Raw genomic sequence first — 23,818 nt, forward strand, 5'->3', positions numbered from 1 at the left:
CCCTTGTCACTTCCCATTTGGACGCGGCACCAGGTGTCACTGTGTAGATTCACTATCAGGTGTAATAGCTGCTCCGGGATCCCCATTATTCTCAATTTTAACCACAGGGTCGGTCTATCCACTCGATCGAAGGCTGTCGAGTAATCAATGAACGCTGCGTAAATAGTTTGTTTTTTCCCTGTTGCGTACTTATCTAAAATAGTTTGGAAGATTGCTACATTGTCAGTAACAGAATGGTGTGGGCGAAATCCGGACTGAAATTTAGGAATTAGACCTAATGAGAAAGCCCAATTTTTCAGCCTATCCAGGATTTCTGCTGCAAAAATCTTCCCAGCAGCGTCCATGAGGGCAATTTGCCTATAATTTCCCGGTGTGTTTCTTTTTCCTTTTTTGAAGATCGGGATTATGATACTTCCTTTCCAGGAATTTGGCATTTGACCACTGTCAAATACATAGTTAAATAGCGGCGAGAGCACCGTTCCCCACTCTTTATGGTCAATTTGGTAGACCTTGACAGGTATCTGATCGGGGCCAGATGCACCTGTGCTCCTTGCCTTCCTAATATTCATAGAGACTGACACTGCCGACGTTTTATTGATCTTAATATCTTTAGTTTCCACGTTTTCTCCTCCCACTTCTTCATTTTTAATATATTGATTCTGTTTGTATAGCTCGTGTAGGTATATGTCCCAGTTCTCTTCTGATACAGGTGTAGCCTCCAGCTTTTTTTTGGATCCTGTCATTGTTGCGATCAGTGACCAATATTTACGCTGGTTATTATGTTTAACTGCTAGCTGAATTTCAGTCCAATTAAAGTCCTGCTTCAGTTTTTTTCCTTTAGTTTTTTCTCGTCGTATTTGATTCTTTAATCTATTGATTTCCTTTTTGTTTACTGACGAGAATTCCAGATACTGGGCACGTATCAGTCTATTGATTTGTTTTACGACTGGTTGATTCCAGTTTTTATTCTTGTTTTTCCATTTTCTTTTTGCTGGTCTGTGGTATTCTAGCTTACTTTGCAGAGCTTGTTTGAGATTATTCGTTAGATGTTCAAAGTTCTTTACAGGGTCATCTGAATATATGTTGGTCAATATATTGGTTTCAGTAATTAGTTGGCGCAGATATTCCAGATTTTCTGTCCCCCAGTAAATGCGACGCCTAGTTGTGTTTACTTCCGTTTTTTCTGTAAGAAATAATAGCAGGTTATAAAAAGAGGACGGTGCAATCCAGTGGGTTGAAAGGTTTAAAAAAGCGTGATCACTTTCTGCAGTGAATATTATCGAAAGTTGACTCATTTGTTCTTTTCCTTCTGTTCCGCATATAAAGTAATCAATAGTTGAAGGAGATCCATTTCCTTGCCGTGTGTATGTTGCTGGTATATCACCATTGATGTTACCATTTAATATAATCCCATTAATGCCAGAGAGAAAAGCTAGTAGTGCGCGTCCCCTCTTATCCGATTTAGTTCCTTTTGGGAATTCAGGGAGTGATGGTTCCAGAGATTCCTCTTTGAGGAGACGAGCCCATTTCTTTATCTCGCAGTTAGAAATTTTAGCATTCAAGTCCCCCATTATGAGGTATGGCAAGTGAGATTGATCATCAATTATATGGGTGATAATTTCCATTAGGCGGTCAAACAGCAAATCATTATTATTACTGCTGGGAGGTGCGTAAATATTGAAGAGTAATATTTTTTCTAGTTTGGCTGAAGCATGGGTTCTAAGGGATACTTTTAAACATTGTAGATTGTCTGTGTTTGTGTTAATTATTTCCTGTGACCAAGAGTGATCTTCTTTTAATAATATTGCCAGACCACCCTTGGCGTGTCCCCTTCTTGATCTTTTTGCCAATGTTTCGTATACATAGTATCCTCTTTGAGTAAAGGTATTGATTAACCATGTTTCCTGGAGGGCGATGATATCAGGGGAATTTTTTATTGCATGTTTCATTTTTATATCAGTTTTCCCTGCCAGGTTTCAGGACAATAGCGTCAGACCTTTGCTAAACTTCGCGTTGTTGTGAATTTACCATTTTTTTGCTGTTTAAGGTTTCTGATAACCATGCCCATGATTTTATTGAGTTCTCATTGTTACTAAAGGTGGAATTCCGAGACCAGACTGACCTCTCTCCTTGAATTACTTGTGTTTTAAGTAGATCTTTCCTCATAGTACTTGATGCTAGGTCTCCCCGATTAGAACTGTTGTTTTCTTTTCTTCTGTGGGTTTGTCCTAATATACCATTATTTGAGTTGTTGGTTTTAAAATCTTCCACCGAGATTACATCATAGCCATTTTTGTGAAGAATTTCCTTCTCTCTGATTATTATTCCAGGCAAAACCGGTGAATAAAAGGATACCTGTACTAGTTTGTTATTTTCTTTTATTGGAAACAGAACTAAGTCAATTTCATTGCTGGTCAGAGATTTCAAGGATGGAATTTCATGTAATAGATTAATGATTTTACCGCGATTAAACGGCTCCTTATCTGAAGGAAATAGCTCTTCAATAGTTATGTGTTTGGATGGATTTATTTCCCATGATTGGAAATTATTGTCATATGATTCTTTTATGACCATGTTATTTTGCGATGTAGGTCTATTTTCTATCGGAGGACAAAATTCATCTGCTTCAGGATTTAAGGGTTTTTCTACTGATGTTTTTTGAATTACTGGAGTGTTCACCAGATTTACAGGATTAAATTTTTGGAATTTGAGCCTATTCCCTTTTTTCCTCTGTATTCTCCTCATAGGTTGTCTCTTCTTCTTCCCCCTTACTATTTCCCTAGTATTACTTTTTTCAGACTGTTCTCTTTGGTTGAAATCCTGTTCAGCAGTAACTCCTGTTAGCTCAGTTTTATTTTTTCCGATAATCTGATCGCGATTGTTATCGGATACTTTATTCGAAAAAATCGGATAGTGTTTGGTATTGTTCTCAGCTTTGATTTCCAGTTCTTCTTTGAACAGTTTTTTAAGTGAATATGTGATAGGTGATTTTTCTTTGTTTTTTGATCCGTTAGTTTTATTGTTGATTATTAGTACGTCGTTCGTTTGTGTGCTTGCTTCCTGTTGTTTTGGGGCGGCACTTCCATTTTTATGAAATTCATCTGTTTGTTGTGATTCGACTTCTCCAGTTTGTTTTGATGAGACTTTAGTTAGATCTTTTTTCTTTTTTTCTTCAACCAGGAATTTAAGTATTCCTATTTGTACGTCTAAAGTATCATCCGAGTTAGCTAAAATGTGTCCAAGATGTGTTAGTACTGAATCCAGAATTTCTTGCAGTGAGAAGAGTGCTTTTGATATGGGAGAGACAGTATTTCCAGAGTTTAGGTTTATAAAATTTGGGTTTATAAAATTTGGGTCTGATAGATTGGTCAGATTAGAAAAAAGGTTAGGTGATTTTTCTGGCGAACTGGTTTGGGGATGTCTTTGACTTAGCAATATTTCTTTATTTTCTTCTTCAGTCTTTGAGTTATGGTTTGCGGATACGTCGAAAAATAAGTCATTGTCCTGATTTTTTATAGGTGTTATAGTTGTTATTTGAGACACAACCAGACGAGATTTTTGACATTCTTCCGAAGGAGAGTAATTTGCCAAATTACTCTCTATTGTTATTTGACCTTGTTTGTTGGATTTCTGGTCAGAAAAATGTAACGGATCAGGTTCAACCAACTTATTTTGATCATCATTAGAATTTGGGGAAAAAAACTTTTTCTTGGAGAGGGTAGAGAAGTATTCACTTATAGCAGGAGTGCTTGATATTTGTCCTGGTTTTAGTGACTTGTCTACAGAATTTCTTACAGCTGCGTCCGTCCCCATTCGCCTCATGTAGATTGTCCGTGAGCGTAGTTTTTTTAGCGCCCTCATACTTGGGGACAGAAATCTATTTTATAGATGTAATGTATAGTATTAATTATATGCTGTGGCTTGTCTTAATCACACTATCTCAGTTGATCAGTTAAGGAATGAGGGTTTTTTTACACGTATGAATCAAAAGTTTAGTTGAAGAGTTTCCTCTTATAGTGAGAGTTAGTGGGGTGGCCCGTCCCGTCCTCGGTCGTCCCCGGACGGCCACAGACGGCCCGCCCTTTTGCCCGGGCTTATCCCCGCGCTTAGTCCCACGCGCGTCCCGCGTCGCGGGATGCGAGATGTTATCTATATACGTTTCGTTGGGGGCGTGTCCGTGGGCGGTTCGCCTGGGGGAAGAGGAACCAGGTGGTCTCCGCTAAGGATTCTGGTCCTCGCAGTCCCCCAGGCTAGGTGCTCTCGCTGTTTGCACCCTGGCCTCAACCCCTCTGACTCCAGTTGGGAGCGACAGGCAGAGCGTGCCGAGTGCAGCTCACGCTCACACCAGCGAGTCAGGGGGAGGCAGCACCACGACACAGTGAGGAATCAGCGTCAGCTTCAGACAGCCAGCACAGGCTGCAGACGGTAGAACGAGTTCTCTTGCTCAGCTGAAGTAGAAACAGTAGATCAGCAACAGTGTTTAGCTCCTGTGAGTGGCGCCCGCGAAGCGGGTGTCACGAATCTTTAACCAGGTTGTTGGGGGCGTGTCCGTGGGCGGTTCGCCTGGGGGAAGAGGAACCAGGTGGTCTCCGCTAAGGATTCTGGTCCTCGCAGTCCCCCAGGCTAGGTGCTCTCGCTGTTTGCACCCTGGCCTCAACCCCTCTGACTCCAGCTGGGAGCGACAGGCAGAGCGTGCCGAGTGCAGCTCACGCTCACACCAGCGAGTCAGGGGGAGGCAGCACCACGACACAGTGAGGAATCAGCGTCAGCTTCAGACAGCCAGCACAGGCTGCAGACGGTAGAACAAGTTCTCTTGCTCAGCTGAAGTAGAAACAGTAGATCAGCAACAGTGTTTAGCTCCTGTGAGTGGCGCCCGCGAAGCGGGTGTCACGAATCTTTAACCAGGTCGTTGGGGGCGTGTCCGTGGGCGGTTCGCCTGGGGGAAGAGGAACCAGGTGGTCTCCGCTAAGGATTCTGGTCCTCGCAGTCCCCCAGGCTAGGTGCTCTCGCTGTTTGCACCCTGGCCTCAACCCCTCTGACTCCAGCTGGGAGCGACAGGCAGAGCGTGCCGAGTGCAGCTCACGCTCACACCAGCGAGTCAGGGGGAGGCAGCACCACGACACAGTGAGGAATCAGCGTCAGCTTCAGACAGCCAGCACAGGCTGCAGACGGTAGAACGAGTTCTCTTGCTCAGCTGAAGTAGAAACAGTAGATCAGCAACAGTGTTTAGCTCCTGTGAGTGAGCTAAACTATACATTACATACCACACGCTAGGTGGCAAAAAATGCTACTAGTTATGGAGATCCAAATAATGTTGTCAATAGGGAATGGCCAGTAAGGGTAGGTGTAAAAGGCCTTGAGCTTTGAACTTTGTTTACTTGTCACTGGCAATCAGTCTTTCCAGTGCTGGTGTTACAAACAATAACCACTCCTGGGTGGGGAACATAACATGCAGGTTCTTCACTTTGTTGAAATTGAGACTTAGGAATAAAAATAATGCAAAAGTTAGAAAATGCTTCTATGTGGCACATTTTCTCTATCTGTGTAAGAAATGTTGTAAACACTGAAAACACAGAAAAATTGTCTACCATCTACATTTATATCAATATTTGTTTCAAATCCTCATGTAACACTTCAATATTGGACAAAAATTAATTCTCCATGCTGCTATTTTTAGTGGAACAAATGCATCAGAAGGGATTGTTTGCTCATAATTTTGCTGTTTTTTTTAGTTGTCTAACATTCCAATGTATTTATTGTATAGGAGTTTCTTTCCCATTATTCCAGTTAGTCTAAGGGAGTTCAGAAGTTAAAATAATAATAACTACATCCCTGCAATAGGCATTCTCCTCACTCTCAGTAGTAGCATTACTAAAAGCAATAAGGATAATTAAACTGACGATGAAGCTGCTGCTGCTACTGCTATTACTACACTTTCAACTACTGCTAGTACTACTAATACTACTTATATTACTACTGCTACTAATAATAATAATCATCTACCAATTTATGGTTTATATAAACCATGCAAACACCTTAGCAATATTAATGGGCTTATCCAGTGGTACCAAAACTACACAGCTCACTTGTAAAAGCATTTTGAAATGTAATAAGTGCCTCAATAATCTTCATTCATTAAAGGCACTGCAGGAATCATACAGAAGGAGGTAGCTCCTTCTCCCACATTGCAGCAAAGATCTGGAGTAGCCTCCACACACAACTCAAGACCATCAACTCACTTGCAGTATTACAAATGGCAGTCATGACCTGGCTGTTAGAATAAGCCTATGGCACTTGCGGGCACCTGAATGCCCTATTGGACGATTAGCCTTTATTTATAAGTCATGATTGATTGATTGATTGCCATTAATTGGAATGGTAATCGTAACTTCCTTTCTCTGGGTCCTGGTTTAATAATGTATGATATGCAGTCCAAGCCAAGGTACCAGACCATTTCCTCAGATCCAAGACAGTGCCAATATGAGGGTATCTAAAGGGTGTTAAATACATTTGATAATGGTAAGAAATTAAGTTATTAGTTCCGCTGGGTAAGTACCCAGCTCAATTAATACCACAAAGCTTGTCATGGGGAAGCAAGAAAATCACCAAATTAACCAGAGCTTAACCCGTTGTAGCTATGCCACAGAGCAGACATGCCTAACATAGAGGTAATGTGTGAAGTATTTATACAGTATCAAAACAGTAATACAGTTGAGACACATCACAAAAAAACTCAAACTAATGAAGAACAACAGAGTACATTTTAACAAATAAAATCAAACTAAAACAACTAAAAGAAAAACTGGAATTATGATTTTTTCAAAGATTAAGTTTCAAATTAGAGCCCAAAAAGTTAAGTGCCAACCTCAGTCATCTAGATGCCAGTTAAGGCTGACCATGATGGAGCGCAAGTGCGATAAAGAAACTAGGTTAAATCCAGTCAGACGTTTTACCTTTGGACTTAGTCTCAGAATTGAAAGTTGAATATTCTCAGCAGAGCAAGGCAGCAGGTTGTGCAGAAGAGGGCTCCACATTGTCGAATAGCCATTGGATGAGGTCTCTGTAAAGTCATTGACTTTTGGGGACAAATCCTTAAATGAGAGAAATGTGAAATTCAGGCCCAAGGAAGATCCCTTACCAGCCGGATACTGTTTCCACCTTTTTCCAGGGATGATTCCTACCTTCAGACTTTTTTTGGAGCTTGTATACTTCCAGCCAGGAAAGATTGCAAGTTGTTGAAGACGAAGGCTCCATGAGGCTGGATATCTTCTCTGTGAGATGTCACTTAATTGGAATTGCTGCTTCAGAAAACCTCAGAGCGGAAGCAATTTGAATGTTTGGCCCAGTGGCAACACACTTTTGTTGGATCACTTGCCAGGTTGGTGCTGGTCCTCTGGAGATTTTTAGGAGCCAAAAAGTTTTTAGGAATTCACGATATGATAGAAGAAGCACACCTTGACACCTGTCAAGGATCCAGGAGCATAGAGTCAAGACTCACTCAAACAGAGGCCAGCAGCAAGGTCCAAGGCAGGTTCTTTTGGAATTTGGCAGCTATGCAGTTGTAGAAAAGGAGTATTGTAGCTTGGACTGGAGGTCAGCCTTTTGACCCTTGGAGTCAACCTTTTTGTCCTGGGTACAAGAGGAAGTGTAGGCCAACTTTCTAGGCTCTTCTCAGGACACAGACAGCTGGTCCAGTCCTATTCTGTTCTTCTACAGGTCCAGAAAGTACGGTGGAAGATGCTGTGGGTGCCACATTTATGCCTGGCACCAGCCTGTTGGTGTTGGCAACTACTGACCACTCCATAATCAATAGGGTAAATCTCACAGTGCCCATCTCTACCTTACACCAAGATGGCAGAATGGTTATTCCCCTGTGCAGAGGTCCTGTGTCCGCCAAGGGACAGTGGCAAGAGAAATGAGCAACCTTTGGTATCTCTCGACAATTTGTGAGGTCAGCCGTACTCCCTTTGTGATTAGTGTTTGCCTGACATTTGCTTGAGATATTGGCACAGACCAGATGCTCAATCTTGCCAGAGCAAATATAAAATATCCTCATCCCCACGCCCAAGGCCTTGCCTTTGTCTCTACTCTGGGAGCAGTTAATACACCTCATCAAAGGGGCTTTTCAGCTGCCATTGACAGTGAGAGTACATGCAAGTGGGCCTCTAGAGACTTTAGTCATGGAAAAGAGTAACATTCTAAAACTACGTTTTCCAAAATATTTATACAAATCCAATTTCTCCATTATGCACGGCTTGTAGAAATCTAATAACAAAATGTCACTGTATCCTAGCCAGAGGTAACTTTGTTAAATGTAATATTGCATCCCATTGCTTTCCAAGGGAACAGGAAATGCCACTACTACGAAAATCGCTTTTAGACCCTTTTCACTTAAAGGGCTTGTGAAACATTAAACTTTCACATGTCCTACATTTACATACCATGCATCATGCCTTATGGGCAGTAAGCGCTGCTTAGGCCAGTTACAAAGGGTTATTTTGATAGATTGAAAATGCAGTTTTAAAACTGCAACAGCCAGGATTCAAATGGTAGACCGAAGTAACTGTTGTGGTGGCACAAAGGGTGCTGCAGTCCACTAGTGCCAAGGAACCTAAAGGCCCTGGGCACATGTCAAATAGTCTTCACAAAGCTAAGGGGGTGTGAGTTCAACCTAAAAATTTGGTTGCACACTATTTCTACTCTAATGATTTTACGTGTTTTTATAGGATAAATATATATGCCAATGGTCATACATGATGAATAGTCAATATTGCAACTTTCAAAGAATACCTTGATTACTATGCAGCATTTGCATTGACACCCAAATATAAATAGGGTCCAACAGTCATTGATATGATCAAGTGAAGTCAAACGTCTTTGTAGCATACTGTTTTTTGAGAGGTAAAAATACAGATGGGCCACAAAATTGCAGTTAACTTTAGCAAAATGAATGTGGGTTTTGTTGTAAATTATGTTCGTTCAGCAAACCAATGGGTAAAATTTAAAACAAAGATTTTACACACACATGCATTTTTACTATGAGTCATTCAAAAAAGGCAAATTTGACAAGTTGGTATTAGATGTTCATCTTAAATCATTTGGGGCCAGATGTAGGTAACTCATTTTTACCGACTCTAAAATACCGATTTTTACCGAATCGGTATTTTAGAAAAGGGAAATGAGATGTAGGTCAAAAATCGGTAAAAAATACCGATTCGGTAAAATTCGGAAACACCGACTCGGTATTTACCGAATCGGTATTTACCGATACGGCAAATACCGAATCGGTAATTCACATGCAATCCTATGGGCCCGGAGGCCCATAGGAATGCATTGAATCTACCGAATCGGTATTTACCGAATTGGTAAATACCGAATCGGTAAATACCGAGTCGGGATACAAAATATCAGGCAGTTGATGTATCAACCAATCACGTGCCTCCACCCCGCCCCTCAGCCAACAACCAGAGCAATAGACCAATCCTGTGCATCCACCCCACCCCACAACCAGGAAGTGGCCACACCCATGCAGGTGCAGTGTACCTGATCACACAGGAGAGCAGTTTCACAGAGACAGGCTGGTGTGAAGCAGAGCCCTGCAGGACATACAAATGGATCCCCAAGACTCTCAGAGGGAAGGTGCAGAGAGGAAGAGGAAGATGAAGTTCAGCACTGGTGAACTTCAGGTGCTGGTGGAGGAGGTCGTCAAGCACTACCCAAAAATCTTTGGGAAGCAGTCCCTGCAGGTTCCAGAGGCTGTCAAGAGGAACACCTGGCTGGGGATCCAGACCAAAGTACACGCTATAGGAGTGACCACCAGGGAAGTGGACGATCTCAAGAAGTGATGGTACGGTCTAAGGATCGGTACCAAGAAAAAATTGGCTGCAAGGAGGCCAATGCTACAGGAGGAGGGAAGAACAGGGCAGCTGCTCTCACGGACCTGGAAGAGCTTGTGGAGTCCACACTGGAGCCAGAGTGCGTTGTGGGGATTGGTGATGCAGACAGCTCCGCCCGAGCTGCAGCTAAGAAAGGTAAGGGACATGTCCATCATCCCACACCCCCTGCCTGTGTCCCTCCCCCAATGTGGCTATGAGTTGAGGAAATCCAGTACTGACTTCAGTATTCACCTGCAATGCATTATGGGAGTGGTAGTCATAAGAATAGCCATATCAGCAGTCTACATGAAATGTTGACAATCAGAGACATGGGAGGAGCAGGAAATAGTGAAATAATAATGTTATTTAATAGTGATTTACACGGTGAAAGCACCACTAAGACACTGTCCATATCTGTCCACAGGGGAGACATCACGCAAGTCACTGCAGGTGAGGGAGAAGACACATCCCCAAAGGGATAGGAGTGAGCAAGAAGGCAGGGTTTCAGGGCCCAGCACTGCAAGACCTACAGCACCCTGCACACAAGCAGCTGACACACCAGAGGCAGACGACACCATGCACCTTGAAGCATCTCCAGGACTCCTTGACTCACCACAAGATGAGTCACAACAACCACACACACCAGCAGACACAGAGGTCTCAGACATCTGCAGGCCCGTGAGGCATGAGGGTCCCCCGCAAAGGATCCTACAAACATCCTCCGATGAGGAAAGGGAGTGTGAGGAGTCAAGACAGCCAATGGCAGGAAGTGCACCATGTCATTCATCCACTCCTGTCAGGCGATCCGGTGGAACAAGACGTCGTAGGGTCCATGAGTCAAACGTCAGTGGCCGTGATGCGGATGTCTTCCAAGGCCTTGAGACCACAATGGTCAAGGTGCAGCGCCTGCAGGCAAAAGGAATAAGTGCAGTGCACAGACAAATGCGCCTTTTGAACACAAATTTCACTGACATGAACAAGGGAATAGCATCAATGGCAGACAGCATGAGGGACATGGCAGATGGAGTCAGAGACATGTCTCAGTGTGTGATGACACTGTGTGAGGAACTACGAGAGGACCGTGCACAAAGGCGCAGGGAGAGCCATCGTACGCACCAGCAGACAAGGGGAATGTGCCAACTTGCAACTGCGACTTCACTGATGTGTCGCCGTTCAGTTGCGATGCAGGAGGGGCTGGTGCACTGCTGTACTGATCTCTCCCGGGGGATGGGGAGAGTCACTACAGCACTTGAAGTGCTGCTGACAAACCAGTCAGCCACCACAGGAGCAGAAGTTGTTGGGGACACAGATACCCCTAGTAGCAGGAGCAGCACCCCTGTCCCTGAAGTAAGGAGGAGCAGCAGACGCCAGAGTGCCGGCGCTGGCACAACAGACTCGGAACTTAATCAACCTCAGGCATCACGCGTGGCTGTTCATGGGCGCAAGCAGTGAGTCTGCCATATGCAGATGGACATGTGAGGGTGAGGTAACCCCCGTCCACACAGTAGTGCTAGGCACACTAGTATGTGTGTTTTGTGGCTTATGTCATTTCAACGTAGTGCAAAATAAACTATGTGCATTGAAGTACAACACGTGCTTTGTCTCTATACTTACTCAGAAGTAGTTGTGTGTGATTTCTGCCCGTCTCTGTCTCCCGTCTGTGGGTGTTGGTACTCCTACTGTGTTGGCTGCTGGTAGTGCCTGCTCATCGTCATGGTCTTCATAGTCCTCCAATTCCACCTCTGTGCCCCTCTTAGTTGTGAGGTTGTGCAACATTGCACAGGTAGCAATTATCTTACAGCATGTTACAGGTGAGTACTGCCGTGCCCCCCCACTTTTGTGGAGGCAGCGGAACCGGCTCTTCAGGAGCCCAAAGGTGCGCTCAATGATGTTGCGGGTGGATTTATGTGCCACATTGTAACGTCTCTGGCTGGGGGTTGTGTGGTTGAGGTAGGGTGTCAGGACGAAGGAACGGAGTGCATATGCACTATCCCCTAATGTGAAAGAAAAAAGATACATTACTCAGAGGCACACATTGACATACCTCTGCTTCATCTATCAAGGGAGTGTCACCCATTTATTTACCTAGCAGGTATCCTTCCCCGAATTCACCCGCTGTCAGGAGGGTATAGATCCCACTATTTTGGAATATGTATGAATCGTGGGTGCTTCCTGGGTATCTGACCACTATATCTGTGATAATGTACTTGGCATCACAGATTGCTTGTACATTGATTGTGTGTGAGGACTTCCTGTTCCTGTATATGTGCTCAGTGGCAGCTGGGGGGCAAATGGGGATGTGGGTCCCATCAATGCAGCCAATCACGTGTGGGAAATTTGCCATGAGGTAAAAGTCAGTCTTGGTTCTGAGCAAGTCCGCATCAGTGTCTGGGAAGTGGATATAATGCTCCATTCTTTGCATCATGGCATCCAGGAACTTTCTGAATAAACGCGAGAGGCAGCTCTGGGACACCCCACCTACCACAGAAACTACACTCTGGTAGCTCCCAGATGCAAGGAGGTGTATGATACAGAGCACCGGCACATGGGGTGGGATGGCGTGGGCCCTTGGTCTTGAATGGTCTAGGAGTGGGTGCAGGTCCCTGATCAGGTCCATGATGGTTTCGGGGTGCAGTCTGTATCTTTGTAGTATCTCTGGCTCTGTCAATTGGAAGATTGTAATCCTCTGCCTGTAGACCTGCTCCTCCCTTCTCCATTCCATCTCACCTGCTGCCTGTAGCCTTAGCCGTCTTGCTATGACTTAGAAAGCCGCCATTCTGGTTCCAGTGTTGCATTTTGGGGCCCTTTTTTATAGGCTGCACCTGATTACCACCTGCTTACAATCCATGTTAAATACCGATTCATAAATACCGAATTTTGGTGAAATTCTGTAAATTATGGCTCACCTACATCTCAATGGTGTTGTTTTTTCCATTTCTTAATTTCCGATTCGGTAATTTTACCGATTCGGAACATTTACCGACTCTGTATATTTTCCGATTCGGTAATTTTTCCGATTCGGTAATATTACCGATTCGGATTATTTACCGAGCCGGTAATCTACCGAATCAGATTTTTTTCCGATTCTGTGAAATTTGGGCGAGCTACATCTCAATGTCCAAATACCGGTCGGGAACGGCCGAAATTACCGATTTTCGGCCGTTACCGACCGGTATTTGGCTACCTACATCTGGCCCCTAGTAAATTGACAATTTCAAAAAGCAAACAGCTGCAGTACTTCACCTGGTTACTAGTCTTGAGTCACATCTAACTTCAAAGCTGTACTACCACAAGTTGTTAATAGGTGTCTCTTGACACAGAGCTACCTGCCTTAAAACTTTTTAAAGCTTTAATATATCAAGTTATAACTAGGTGTCATTCCAGTCCACAGGTGGAATGGCTTGCAGTGTCATTCATAATAATCAAAGGTTGTGGCTTCAAACTAGAAGTGCGCTTATAAGCTATGGTTATCCTAACAATTTGAGCTTGTTTTCTATAGGACACATAAATATGCCAAAGTTAGTTTATGATAATTACTCAGTATTGTAACTTTCAATAAATGTTTTGACTACTATGTACAGTTTGATATGGCACCCTGATATAGATTGGGCTAGCAGTCTTTGATATTTCCAGTATTAGAAAACTGCCCTAGGGGATTTCAAATTTCACTCACTAGCACGCATTTCTGGAGCTTCCTGTGATAAAAAAATTCACCACCCAGCGATTGGCCGAATTTGGATGAGATGCCACACTACAGGAGTAACGCAAGATCACTAAATGTATCCATCCACCCACCTCTAAGGTGCTTTTCATCATCATTTTAAAGCAGTTGTTGCAGAGAGAAACAGTGTATTTATGCTCGTAAATGGCATTTGCCTTTAGGACTGCTTGACTGTTTTGGTTCAATAGACTCTTCTGTCTTTTGCTATGAAACATCAACCTCAGGTGACCAAATCAATTAATAAAATTATAAAGATTGATCATTCTTTAATTCACATATCAAAATTCCTTTTTTTTTACTAAGAATTGTTCTGGAAAATGTGAGTTTAGTGAGTCTTATTAACCCCCTGGCTGCGGCCGGAATTCTGCGCCTGAGCGGCACATTCCGATCGCAGGCGTGGTCATGACGGCTCCCGGCCGTCATCAGCACATGCCCACCGTAACTGATGACGACTGGGAGCCGTCATCAGCACCGAAGAGGTTAAAGGCAGACTACTGCTCTCAGAGTGCCTCCTATACCTTCCTGCACCGTGCAGGAACTCGGGGTGAAAATGCACGCCATGGGCCCTGAGGTGGGAGCGGGGCCTATTAAGTCCCCTTAGTTGTATCACGCGGAGAGGCATCTCAAAATATGCTTGGCTTTGCAGCTGAATCAGCTCCAGCACATTTCTGCCTCTGAACACTGCGTGAAACGCCGCTGGATCCTGTATCCCGGGCTGTAGCACGGTCCTGTTATGGTCACACAAACACCATGTTAAAGAGAGAGTCCAATCAGCATGGTTTGGTATATAGCAGTACTAATTATTAAAGTTAAGCCTTCCACCTCTAATGCTCCATTATATAAGAGGCTCTCTATTGGACCTAACTTTATTAAACATAAAGAAGTCCCTTCGACCCAAGCCACCATCTTGTTTCAAAACTATATGTCAATTGATCATCATCGGTAGGTATCCTAACACGAATTATATAAGAAAGAATAATCAAGATATGAAGCTATTGATAACTATCAATCCTAAACAGGTCTCAATTAATTCCCTTGTCCTTTTCTGAGTTTTAAAGAGCAAATAAATATTATAGCAAGTGCGCACACGAAAACCTGGCCCACATTTACTAAAGCTTTGTGTTGGGTTTGCATTTTATTTGTAATGTTAACCCGAAGCACAGTTTAAGGTGGGAATTACTATTGATTGGAAATCTAGATTTGCATTGCATAGTACCCCAAAATAATGCAAAGTTGCGCAAAGCACTACCTTACGTTACTCTGCATCAAGGGGGCGTTCCATCGGAGGTGCATCGCCCATGGATTTTGACCCTTGAGGAAGGCATAAAGAGGAGCAATTTTTTCATTCCTCCTTGTTTTTCCTATTTTGCAGGGACCCCTTCCAGTACAAAACCTACTATTTAGAGAACAATGGGAGAGAAGAGAACAGTGTCACTTCTGAGTAGACTTGGTGGTGTTCTGCTCTCTCTATATCAGGCAACATAGTGCAGCAACTTTAATTGCTGGGCTGTGTTGACTGACTTCTCAGTAAATCTGGACCTCAGTATTTTGCATGCTTTTACATATGCTGCAGACATATAATGGAATATTGTAATTTTCTTTTGTAAAATAAGCAATGTATACATTTATCTATAGAACTATGATGCATTCCTACATAAAAAAACATAATGAACAATTGCCCAGATTAACAAATAATTCATGCAACACAGTGCAGCAAGTTGCTTCTCTGCGATGTGTGAACGCGAGAGAACAGAACAGCACCACATCCTCAAAGATGTGGCACTGTTTTGCTCTCTCCATGCACTGGGAAACTTTATGCTGCCATGCACCAACGCAGACATCCTTGCACAATAGTGCAAGGGTGTCTGCTTTGTGGTCAGCATAATTCTTGTGAAGAAAGGGGTTCCTTGCACCACACATGGAAGACCTCCTTAATGCAAACAAACACAAGGTAGCTCATTGTGTTGCACTGCGCTAGTTACGGTTACAATCCAACACACCGAGTGTGTTGCATAGGATTGTAAATACTAAGGGCCTCATTTATGGTGTTTTTGCCATAGGGCAATGCAGCAGGCCTTGCTGCTGCACTGCCCTATGGCAAAAGAAAAGGGCCAGAATGCACGGTATATATTAGCTACGGCGCATTACTGTCCTTTTCACCTGCGGCGGCACACAATGGGCTGCTGTGCGCCAACGCAGGCACATTTACACCATGGTGCAAGGATGTCTGCATTGAAGGGATGATTATTTTTGTGCAGGAAGGAAAGCCTTCCTGCACAAAAAGAATCACGAGGCTTTTTTTTCTTTCCATGTGTGCTGCAGAACATGGAAAGAAGAAAAACAAGGAGAAATAAAGATATTACTTCCTCGGTGTGCCTCCCTTACGCCTTCCCTGGGAGGCATACGTTTTTGGCGCTGGCTCGGATAATTCCTCGTAAATCTGGGGCAGTGTCAAAATGCCATGGATGTTACTGGGAACACCCCCAGGAACACCCATGGAATGCCCCTTTCACGCAGTTTCCACGTGAAAGAGCACTTATTTATAAAGTCATGAAAAGCCATGTAACCTGGCTTTACGTGGCCTTATAAATATGCCAGTGGCACATTGCGCCACCGGAACGTCAAAAATGTTATGTGCTGGCGTTGCAATAGTGCTGATAGGCCTAATCTAACACTTTGTATCAGGTGAGCATTAAAAAAAAGTAACGCAGACCTACGCAAAGTGTTTGGAAATTTGGGTCAATGAGTTGCTACTCAAGTAAAAGAATGTTTTAAGAACGCTACATCCCAAAATAGCGATTGCATAGTCCAAACAATGGATATTTCATTTTTAAATTCGCTTACTCTGAAAGCAAAGTTCACGCGCATCCAATATTTGTGACCAATGTGTAATTTAATATTATTAAGAATTATGCTTGTTAGTGAATCGAGTACATTGGTAACAGTGTTCATTTTCACAATAAAAAATAGCTTAACGTGTTTACAATCCGCACATTCCCTGAAGGCATGCATTTGTAAGTGGAAGATTCAATTTTGTTTTCTCTCTTTCCTTCAGTCCCAAGTGTCTTCCTAATAATGGTTATTCATCAATCAACAAGAAATCAGATAGATGAAGCATGTTCCGTAGACAGTTTGTCATATCCTATCACTCATTGACAAAAAAGCCTAGAAGAGTGTGCCTCAGGGAAATTTCGTCCTGACCCTCAAAGTTTAAAGAGCATGTAAGGGCAAGCAACAAATACAAATTATACACAAATCAATTTTCTATAACATATTTTCATGTTTACTCTTTATTTTTCTCTTATCTTTTGTAGACATAAGTTTCTTTTCTTATTAGTGTATATTTTCTTCTAGTGTGCAGATTTCTCTTTGACTGTGCCACTGGACTTGTGTTCCACCACTGATCCCAAAGTGCTTTTGGGGGGCAGATTCTTTTGGAACGAGTTCAAGAACGTTAGCACATAAGGCACCTTCAACACAAAACAACATGAATAAAGTTAGAACAAAGGTTTGTTAGAGTAATTCTAAGCATTGTAACTATTGACCTAATCTCGATGCCATCACTCAAGCTATTTAAAAAGTTCAGTCTGAATCTGATTTCAGTTCGTTTCTTGGTAGTTTGAATCTTAATTTTTAATTTTGAGGCTTTATATAGAATGGACTTGGCTCAAGGGCATCAGAGTGCTTTACAAGGGAAAAGGAGAAGAATGTGAATAACAATAATCATTCAAGAAGCAACAAAAAAGGCATATAGAACCAACTGTTGGAATCATGGGAGAAAGGTCAGGGGATTCTATGAGGATAGATTGGATATTGGATGAAAGGTGATGTGGAGAAGTGACCACAGTTTAATTCAAAGTGTCTCCCAAATAGGAGGACTCTGAGAATCATCTTAAATGTGGCAAGACTCGAGGATGCATACATAGCTATTGGGATGGTGTTACAGATTCATGTTGCACTGCCATATAACTCTTGTTTCATAAAATGTTAATGTTGGAGGATCCAGCAGGAATATTTCAGCATTTCTTGATTTCCATTGAATTTCAGAGATGTTCAGTTGTTCAACCAAGCAGGAGAGTGTAACATAGTGTGGGTCTTTTTGAGTGATGTCTGCACTCTTGAATTGGCATTTGAGTTTAGTGGGAAGCCATTGTAGAGTGCAAAGAAAATAAGAATTCTGGTAAATTGTTCACTGCACTCTGGAGAGTCAAGTATGCTTTGGTGAGACCGGAGAGGATAGAGCTCCCTTAGTCCAGTCTGGAGAGTACCAGCACCTGGGCTACAGTTTTAAGGTCCTGCTCTAGAATGAATTCCCTGGTGTCCCCCAGCAGTCTAAGTTGTCGGCAGGTGCTATTGTCCATGGATGGAACTTGCTTCTGAAAGTTAAGACAATTGTTCTGGTTAAAACATAATGATTTAGCATTCTCCATGATGGTCGGTTTACAGTTTAGTGGAGAGACTGAGCCAAGTCACTCTTGGGCACACAGTTTTTTTGGGGGGGGGTTGGTTTTAGTTGGTGGTCAGCCTTTCACTTTTGAATCCTGTTGAGGGTGTTTGAGAGGATGTCATTAGGAAAGGAAATCTTAAGGTAGATATGGGTATCATTTGCACATTGGTAATAAGGAATCCATGAGATACTCAGACTCTGCCCAAGTGGTTTAAGATATAGCTTAAAAGAGATTGGAAACAGGAATGAGCCCTGTGGGAACCCCTTGTTTTAGGACAGTCTTGCTAGAAAGACAGCTTCCCAGTTAAACTATTTGTAATCTGTTAGACACATAGATGTTGACGCAGGTTAGAATGGCACCATTGATACCCATTCATTCCTTCATGATGTGAATCAGAAGAACACATCAAAAGTAGCACAAAGGCTTATTGACCAAAGACAGCTGAGATGTTCAGAAGCACAAGTAGGTAGCAGTTACCTGAGTTGAGGAAGAAAAAGAAACATCAGCAGTTTGCAGAAAAGCCCTTTCAATGATGTGGCATTGTCTGAAACCAGATTGGAAGGGAATGACAAGGGCGTTTTGCCTAGATATGGAGGGATAGTTGTAAAACAACTACAGCTTTCCAACATCCTCCATATAAAGGGAAGTGCTGATATATGGAAGAGGTTGCTTAGGTCATTGATGTCAGCAATTTGTGCTTATTAAGGATGGGGGAACCTGGCCAAATTTCAAACGTTCCGAAAACATTTCTTGCTCCAGTAAGGAATTCACCAGGGAAATCCAGTATGGTAGGTATAATTTGGCCTTTTCCTTGCTCAAGGAAGTGTGTTGGAATGAGAGTTGAAAGGTGTAAGAAATTGGGTTGTTGGTTTAGGGAGAGGAGGTGAGAAACCCTACTCCAGCAACAGCTAGAATCCGTGTCAGGGTGAACCACAAAAAGTCACTAAATTGACCAGTGTTTAACCTTCTGGTAGCTTGGCACAAAAGAGTCAGGCTTAACTTAGAGGCAATGTGTTAAGTATTTATTCTGCAAACAAACAGTAATAAAGTGAAAAACTAACACAAGACAAATACCACACAAATAGAATAACATAACATTTAATAAATTATTTGGCACCGAAATTGCAAAAATGTAATCAAGAGAACTGGAGATATGAAACATTAAAGATTTCAGGTAAGTATAGTGCCTAAACAGACAAAGTGCCACTTGCGGTATTCCAGTCGGGCAATTCTGGGTAAAAGACACAAGGTCAGGCTGACTGCGATGAGCAAAGGCAGGATACAGGGACCACATTAGTCCCACTGAAATAGTTACCTTCTCAAAGTCCACCATGAAGAGTTCAGTCCACAGTGGAGGAGGACGTGAGGAGCAGGGAGAGCATTGTAGATGGTCAGCGCCATAGCTCAAAGAGCAGGCCAGGCATCACAGATGGTCAGCGCTGTAGCTGAAAAATCCTGTTGGGTGTTGTGGACGGTCATTGCTGTAGGTTTCCATTGGCAGTTATCATGGGCTGTTGATGCTGTAGCAGAAATTGCAGATCTCATGTTGCCGGTTGTCGCTGTAGCGCATAGAGTCAGATTCACCAGAGCTTCACTTTGGTGGATAGCACAGATGGTAAGTTGTTGATGCAAATGGGCACCTTAGTGTTCAAGTAGAAACCCAAATTTCACTATTTCATTTCTTCCTGTAGATGAGCTCAAATGATGCCACAACAAGGGTCCAGGAGCTGGGGGGCACCTTGGGGTATTAGTAGCGTCACTCCATCAGAGGCCAGCAGGGCTCATGCAAATCCAGTTGAAGGTCTAGGTAGGTTTGGTTGAAGTAGGTCAGCTAGGCAGTTGCAGAGAGGTCTCTGGAGCTTCTTGTCTCCCTGTAGCTCTTAACAGGAGATCGGACATCTGACCCTTGAAGTCACTTCAGCCAGGAACGAAAGTGCAAGTCCAATCTTAATTTTCAGCAAGCAGGGCAGGCCTCAAGCAGTAGGGCAGCAGGGCGTCCTTCTTCAGTAGTATCCACAGGCGCAGGAGTGTACTGAAGAGTGGGTCTTAAGGTCCTATTTCAATGATTTGTGCCAAATTTGAAGTTGGAGAAGCTTCTGGAGTTTTCCCCCTATGGCAGGGTCTGGAATTTCCTGCCTCCCTCCACTGGTACCAGTCTGTCTGGGGGATAATAGGCTAATGTGAAGTCCTTTGTATGTGAGCTTAGCCTGTTTCTTTGAAGGGCAAGTGTGGTAGGCGATAGCTCTACCCCTAATCCTGCCAAAGATGTCATATCCTGACAACACCCTGAGGCCAACTGCCAACTACATATAGTCATGCGAACCAGGCACAGGTTGCAGGCACCACTTTCTAAAAGTGGCAATTTCAGAATTGTGATTTTCAATCTGATTATACCATTCAAGAGGGATTTAAATCATAATTCCTCAGACACCAAACATGACTTTCGCACCTGCTCCCAATCAAAATATAGCAGGTATTAAATGTAATAAAGGTACCCAAGTTATTGTATGGGAGAGGTATGCCTCACAGTAGTTAAAATGATTTTGGGAGTTTTTCACTACCAAGACTTTTAAAACTTAAAAGTACCTGTCCAACTTTTTAATTACAATGGACCCTGGCCTATGGGCTGTCTAGGGCCTACTTTAGGGATGACTTATATGTAATAAAAAAGGAGTTCAAGGCTTGAAAGTGTAGTTATTTGCTAAGTCAAATTAGCAGTTTAAAACTGCAAAGAGGCTGCAATGGCAGGCCTGGGACATGTTTTTCAAGGCTACTTAAATGGGTGGCAAAATAATTGCGGCAGGCCCACTAGTAGTATTTGCTGTACCAGTCCTAAATATATGGTATACCACTTTACTAGAGACCTATAAGTACATTAAATATGGCAAACAGGAGTAACTCAATTTTACCATGTTTTAGAGAGTGAGCATATGAATGTTAGCACTGGTAAAGTGCAAGGAGTCCTAAGGTCATCAAAATGACTTCAAGGATATAGGAGAGGTGAAGGCGAACGTTTTGGGGGAAGACCATCCTAAGGGTGACAGATCTAACTAAAGGTTTGTTATAAGTTATGATTTTAAGTAGCTCTGACTTGAAAACGTTTTAGAGTGTGACCAGGTCCATTGGCCTTACAGTTTGTATTCAGGCGTCAGCATTGTCAGATCTTGGTGGACGTGAAAGTTAAATAGAGTCTACTTTCTTTGCTAAGAAATTCACAAAATCTTCACATTTGGCTAGAGAGTGTTGACCATTCTAGTTGAAGACTGTCTGTTGTTTTCTTGTTATTTCTTATTGTATCCTGCAGACTGGCCAGTTTATGGGGGTAGGACAGGGGGCATGTCTCAAGAATCTTTTGTCAGCAAATAGAACCTTTGAAACCCAAGGAATCAAACATTTACGTATTTTTCTCTTGTTTTTCAATTGGGTGAATATATTAATCAGGTTTGTTATGCACTTATAGTATATTTTTGCTGCACCACTAATATCTTTCTTGAAGCCAGGATGTGAAAAGAGTATTGGTGGCAATTTTAGCAAGATTAGGGAGGGTACCTGACTCAAGAGATTTGTTTTCCCTGTAGAGATGCTTTGAAAACCAAGGGAGCAAACCTTTAAGTCTTTTACTCTTGCCTTTCAATTGGGAAAATAAATGAATCAGGTTTTTCATGCACGTAATGTATTTGTCTGCTGTATTAGTTTCCACCTTATGTGGCTGGAAGCCAGGGGTTGGAAGGGTATTGGGAGCAATTCTAGCATGGGGGTTGATGTCAATGTATTTTGTGTCATGACATTTTTACTTTGAATTGGCCTGAAAGTTTCTGTTAGAGAAATTATAGTGTAAGAAGGATTTGTCAGGTTATCCGACCAATCCACCAAGAGTGGGTTCTTGGCAGTCAGAAGCATATTATTGGAGATAGTCAGGTCAGAATGGCTCCTGCTCAGTGGATGACCTTTTGGCATTTTTTTAAAAAAGGCCATTGTCTAAGATAACTGATGAGAGCAGACTAAAAGTCTTTTTGGTTTCTTCACCACAGTCTCAGAGGTTATTAGCTGTGATGAAAAAAATCCATACATTCCTCGAGAGATGAACTGTTCATCCGGAGGGTGTTATGTGACATTTATTCTGATATTATAAGGTGGGGGGGAAAGGGTAGACCCTCGGGAGGGCTAACGATTTGGATTAGAACTGATCTAGGCTGCACTGCTAGGGTCATGAACACGGCATCAGAGGATGTTCAATGTGTGATCCTGGAGTGGCAGAATGGAACAAGACTTGCTCTGGTTAACATCTATTCTAGACCTGTGAGTGTCACGTCCGAGTCTAGAGCCATCGAGAAGCTTGCCTCCTTCCTTGATGATATCCCTGAGGGAGTGACTCATGTGATAGGGGGAGATTTCAACTCCCACTTCGAGCCACTTGCGGGCCTGGTGGATGCTGTAAACCAGGAGGAGGATGATGCTTGGAAAATCCCTCAGGGTGCTGGGCCTCCAGTAAGCTCATGGTCCCCTCTGGCACTACAAATAACCACCCTGACATTGAACCACTCAATCAGGGCCTGTAATGGTCGGGTGAAATCGGATATGCCTCCTATGAACACTTTTAATAAATCAGGGAGGGAGGCACACCTTGACTATATTCTAGTAGAATGTAGTTCTTGGCATAGGGTTCTAGATTTTAGAGTGGCTCCCAGGGGAGAGCGTAATCACAATCCACTGATCCTTGATTTTGCACTTCCAGATGTCATAAGGGGTAGTTTTATATCTGAGTCTGGGCAAATTAACAGAGCTCTACTCTTAAACAACAGACGCAGGGTAAGATGGGATAAGCTGGTTACCCACCCAGATCAGGTAGCGGAGCTTTAGGCCCGGCTTATCCCAACACTAGAAGCTGCAAGCGAACTTAAGGCACTACAACCGGCACATGAAATCTTCTACAAGCTGGCAGAAATCAACAGGGCATTATTTACTAGCCTAGCTGAAATTCTAACCCCCCCGGATTCCAGAGGGAGCCAGGCAGGTAGTAAGCCCAGCTGGTATAATAGAGCCTGCAGACTAGCAAAAAGAGAACTCCTTGAGGCATTGAAAGAAAATATTGATAGCGCACTTATAAAGCATAGGAGGAAAGTATATCGTGAATTAACTCATCATGCCAAGATTGAGTGGGGAAATGAGAATTGGGCTAACTTAACATCAGCCCTTGCAGCGAAAGATGCCCGCAAATTCTGGCAAATCGTAATCTCAGGCTCGGCTGAACCGGAGCTGGCAGTAGCACCCAATATTGCCGCAGAGGTATTGGAACATCATTTCCATACCTTATACCAGGGCGATATCCCTATTGGGAAATCACACAGTGTAGGCACAGAGTTCACCTCGGATCCAGCCATATCTGACTTTGAGTTTACTGAAGGGGAGGTCAGGGATGCTATTATTAGACTCCCTGTTGGGAAAGCCCCGGGGCTGGATAAGGTCCCTGGAGACCATTTTAAGCATGAACCCGGGATATGGGCTCCATATTTAGCGTTCATTTTTAATGGAATCCTAGGGGGCATGGCGGTCCCAAGTACTTGGCTGGGAGCTGAGATAGTCCCTATCTTCAAGAAGGGGTCACCTCTGCTCCCAGCCAACTACAGGCCGATCAGCCTAATAGATGTCTCACAGAAACTTTTTGCGAGGCTGATTCTAGATCGCCTCGAGTGTTGGATGGAGGAGTCTGATATATTGAGTCCATATCAGGCGGGCTTCAGAAAGAATGTCTCGACCACGGACCAGATTTTTCG

Source organism: Lissotriton helveticus, chromosome 4_1 (genome assembly GCF_964261635.1).
Source record: "Lissotriton helveticus chromosome 4_1, aLisHel1.1, whole genome shotgun sequence".
NCBI lineage: Eukaryota > Metazoa > Chordata > Amphibia > Caudata > Salamandridae > Lissotriton > Lissotriton helveticus.